The 5,233-nt window shown below is 33.9% G+C and overlaps 1 pseudogene; it reads left to right on the top strand.

Moving 5' to 3' along the window:
* Positions 1-1,742: 1,742 nt before the first annotated feature.
* On the top strand, positions 1,743-2,919 carry LOC129285250 (flavonol synthase/flavanone 3-hydroxylase-like; annotated as a pseudogene).
* Positions 2,920-5,233: the final 2,314 nt, after the last annotated feature.

Raw genomic sequence — 5,233 nt, 5'->3', positions numbered from 1 at the left:
CTCTTAACTATCGTTAAGTTTTTATAATCATATTTAAAAATATAAAGATTAAGGTTGCAAACAAAATAAAACTTACAAGACTTGGAATAACAAAATAAAAAATATATAGGAACTATCAAAATATAGTGCAAGTATTGGGGGACAACAATTATATATTTTTTAATAGTATTTAAATCAGGAGATAATAAGTTACATAGCACTTGTTCATTTTCATTCTGTTTTTGGTTGAATGTGTTTCATTATTAATGAAGTTTCGTTTTCATTATTAATTCTTTCTTTTTTTTTATACATGATTAATTCTTTCTTTTGTTGAATGTATATCACAAAATTGGCCCCAAAAAAAATGTATATCACAATGTTCTGAGTTCTGCAGATCCAAATTTTTATTCGGCAAACTCTAGTCCTAAACCCTATTTATGTACTCCAAAAAGCGCTTTTTGAAAATATATACACGCACGCATAGTGCCATACAACCTTGGGCCTTTGAAAGTGAAAATTAACTTTCTGAAAGTAGAATGTAAAGTACCAAAACATTTTACACCCTTCTCGTTTCACATTTCTCTTCGTATAATTATGTGTCCCTCACGTCTCTGTCCGATCCTTCATCTTCAGCCCAAACTTCTTGGCCCATCATAATAAGCTTTGCCCATTTAGGTATCATTGCAACTTGAAACTTAAAAATGATTTGGCATATTTACATAAAAAAGTGATTTGGCATATATGTTTTGTGGTCAATAATCAATCAGATATCAATCAATGGGGCAACTAAACGTAGAGAAACTTCAGGCGACCAGAGAATTAGGGGATTGAAAACAAAATATCATGTTTATTGTGGGGGAGAGGGCTAAAATGAAATTGAATATTTCTACAGACTATAAGTGTAAGTTTTATTAAAAACTATTTATCCATGGCACAAGCATCCCTCTGCATGAACATGATCATTAATTTTTTTTATCGATATAAGATATAATTTTGATGATATTTTCATAATATATGTCAAACTTATACTAATAAGTATTTAACAATTAATATTAAATTGTTTTCTTTATTTTTTTTCCAGATCCTTTTTATTTTCGGGAAGAAGAAAATTAAATTTAAACTTCTGGATTAGAATATTTAATTTTCTCTTGAAACTGCCACCACCAAAGTGCTACCATTGAAGTATTGAATTTTTTTTAATGGTTATTTGATTAGGTTAAATTTGAGTGTTGTCAAGTTTAATTGAAAGTAACTCTTTCAAAGACATTTTTTGTATTACACACCTTTAAATACAAGACCTCATAGTTAAACAGATACAATCTTTTCCATTAGGGCAAACACTTGTTAATATTGAAGTATTGATACTTACCAAACTAACATTTTTTTTTACATTCAAATTTATATTGAATAAATATTTTTTTTTAAACAACATATCAGATTGAATAACTCTATCTATACATTAATTAGTCCACTCAACAAATCTAAATCCAATGCCAAAACTCATACTTATCACACTTGGCAAATTACATTAATTTTTTAGTTCATTCAAATTCATTCCATTTTGTGTAAACGTTTTGTTTAATTATTTCCGTTTCTTTGTAACTCGCTAAATATCCATTACTCAACAGGGGAAGGGAACCGATCGAGAAACATAAACGTCAATCATGTTTAAATAAAATAAAACGTTTACATGAATGATCTAAAAAAACAGTAACCAACTCATCATTTTTCTTTAACGCGTGGACGCTGCCATATGTCGACCAATGGAGGTTGAAAGAGTCCAATGCTTGGCCTCTGGGCTGTTGCAGGATCTTCCATCCCAGTTCATCAGGCCGGCCGATGAACGGCCGCAGAATACCAAAGCCCTGGAGGGCGTCACGGTGCCGGTCATCTCTCTGTCCCTCCCTCACGACCTTCTGGTCAAGCAAATCGCTGAAGCTGCCTCCAAGTGGGGATTCTTCCTCGTCACCGATCACGGGCATACCGCCGACTTTGATCGCCGGTTACAAGAAGTGGGCCAGAAGTTCTTCGCTCTTCCTCAGAAAGAGAAAGAGTCATACGCAAATGACCCCTCCACAGGGAGCTTCGAAGGCTACGGCACCAGATGACGAAGAATCTAGAGGAGAAGGTTGAGTGGATTGACTATTACTCCACATGATGGCTCCTCCTTCCAAGGTCAATTATGATATGTGGCCCAAGAACCCTCCTTCTTACAGGTTTATGACGATGGATACGAATTACATTTGATCCTCTCCATACTCGAAGTCGAAGTCTGGTGAGTCTGGTTAATGTTAATTTGTTTTGTTGTTGTTCAGGGGAAGTGACGGAAGAGTACAATAAGGAATTGCTGGGTTTAACAGGACAAGTTGCTGGAGCTTCTGTCAGAAGGGCTCGGGTTGGAGAAGAAGACATTGAAAAGCAGCTTGGGGGATGAAAAGATTGAAAGGAAATGAAAATAAATATGTATCCGCCAGTCCGCAACCAGAGCTTGCTTTAGGCGTTGAGCCTCACACCGACATGTCAGCACTCACCCTGCTCGTCCCCAACGACGTTCCCGGCTCCAGGTTTGAGCCAACACCACTGGATCGCTGTCGATTACTGCAAGACGCCCTCTTCGTCCATGTCGGCGATCAGCTCGAGGCAATACATGCATACATATCACCACACACACACACTTGTCATGAATTATAACTGATACTTTATATCGGGTGGTTAATTAATTAGTGTGCTGAGCAATGGCAAGTACAAGGGTGTTCTGCACAGGAGCTTGGTGAACAAGGGAAAGGATGAGGATGTCGTGGGCGGTTGTCGTGGCGCCGCCGCATGAGGCGGTGATCGGACCTCTTCCGGCACTGGTGAACCAAGAAAACCCACCCAAATTTTCAACCAAAACTTATGCTGAGTTCCGATACCGCCAAATTCAATAAGCTCCCTCAATGAGAATTATTTCAACCAAAGCTCATCAGTAGAGATATTTCTGGTTGTCTCACGGCTCTTGTTTCGTCTTCTCTACATGCATATCTCCTCTCCTTTAATTGCCTCATTATATTCTCTCACAAAAAACAATAATTATTAAAAATAAATAAATGCAGGAGCTGAATGTTACGGCTCGGGGTGAAAAGGAGACATGGTTTTTGGTTTTAGAATGTTATCATTAAATATAATTTATAATATTAATTTTTTAAATAACTTTTAAATATATACTTCATTAATAAGAAAAAGAATGAAGATAATTTATTTAAGGATGAAACTAATGAGAGGGTAACATTAGAATAATCTTCATTAATAAAATCTTATTTTTCTAAAAACATCTTATATTTTGTCACACTAAGTTACTTCAAAAAATGCTGCCTTATAAAATGAAACGTATGCTGGGGTATTATTATACTGTTCTTTTTCTTTTTTAATTTTCTGATCAGGAGAAAGTGAAGCCTTGGTGGCCCAAGTAGTACGGTGGGTAGGTTTGCCGAAATTGAATGTGGTTAGAATTTCCCTCCAACTATTGACGTCGTGTCACAGGTCTCCTGAACTATAATTCTGGTCATTTTTTGCCTAAATGTTTAAAAACCTATCCATTTTTTACCTTGGCGTTAAACACACATTGTCAACCAATTTTTTTGACAAAAAAATGTACCCATGGCATTCAAATGGATGCCCATTCAGAAATTAATTAATGAGGGTCATTTTTGCTTTTAAAATACTCCCTCTGTTTTTATATATAAAAAGAAAAAATTGTATCACATGGTTAAAAAAATAAGTTACCCATGATAATTTTTGAAAATAAATACATTAGCCTAAAATACTCTATGTTAATTAACATAAGCATGCATTAATTATTTTTTATTAATGTAAATTATGATGAATGATTTAGGAAATATGTAATAAATACTTATTGAAATATATGATTTTATTATAAAAAAAACAAGTAAAAAGTAGTAATTTCTCTTATAAATTGAAACAGAGGAGGAGTATTCATTTAGGGACATCTAATGTTTTGAACTCAATTTTAAATTATTTTTCTTTAAATATTAAAAAAACCTAACCACACATACAGACATTAAATTAAGTTAGCAAGCTCTACATGGTTGTGTACACGTGGCATCTAAGTGGATGCCTGGTCAGAAATTTTAAAAAAATTCTCTATGAGATCAAAGTTTGAAATTAAATTATAAAAATTTCTCCACGTGTAGTTAGCAACTTAACTCAGATTTTTTTTTTTAAAAGAAAATTCTTTCATATGTATACTGGGTAACCTCACTCAAATTTTGAAAAAAAAAAAAAAAAAAAATTCCTCCATGTCCACACTTGATGATTGGTTGCCCTCAATCCCGACAATGAGGCCTACTATTGTTGCAGAGAGGGCAAGCACCTATCTACATCTGAGCTAGGTTTGGAATTGAGGGCAATGCAAAGAAAGAAAGACATCAAGATCAGGACGGGGGTTTTTGTAATTAAAAAAAAAAAAAAAGAGTTGGGCTGCCAAATGTGCACATGAATAAATCAGCATGGAGATTGCAAACATAAAACACACACCCACTATCTATTATATTTGTATTGTATGGAATTATATGGAAATTGCACAAATATCACACGAAAAGTACAAAAAAGAATCCACGAATATAGCAAAAAAAAAAAATGGAATGATTTGTGTGGGGGTTCTCCGAGTCCCATTCTTTTTAATATTCTGCATTATTATTTCTTTCTAAATTTGAGGGGTTTTTTTTTTTTTTTTGGGCTTCTCACCTTCCCTCCCATCCCTCCCTCCAATTTTGAGCTTTTTGAGGACACGTGAAAGATAAATTATATTTATTGATCACGAGTTTAGTATATCCTGGACATTGATTATAGCGCTTCTCTTATGTATATTTTCATACACACACACTAACACATGTCTTCAATATATAAATCAATAAGAAATAAATTAACATTATATGAGATATATAAAATAAATTGAGTAAAATATATATGTTCAGGTAAATAATTTATATTAAATTTTACATATTAAATTGAAAGGACATTACAACTCAATTGACGAAAGGAAAGGTACGGATGTGTGGAAGTCATAAGATGATATTGGTGTTGGTAACCATGCACTGTGACAATTAACTTCATCTAGAATGTCCTGATGGATTAAAGTAAATTAAATGCTGATAGTGACTTATGTAAGAATTAAATGGTCGTGTGATTAGAAGAGGATCTCGCGTTTCATGTGATTATGATCATTGCCTCTTTAAGAATTAGAGAAGTTGGACCA

The sequence above is a fragment of the Prosopis cineraria genome, unplaced genomic scaffold (genome assembly GCF_029017545.1).
Source record: "Prosopis cineraria cultivar Desert tree isolate PC_DT_omini unplaced genomic scaffold, ASM2901754v1 PC11, whole genome shotgun sequence".
In the NCBI taxonomy this organism is placed as follows: Eukaryota; Viridiplantae; Streptophyta; class Magnoliopsida; order Fabales; family Fabaceae; genus Prosopis; species Prosopis cineraria.
The sequence above is the reverse complement of the archived record's forward strand: the minus strand, read 5'-3'. Positions and strand labels throughout refer to the sequence as shown.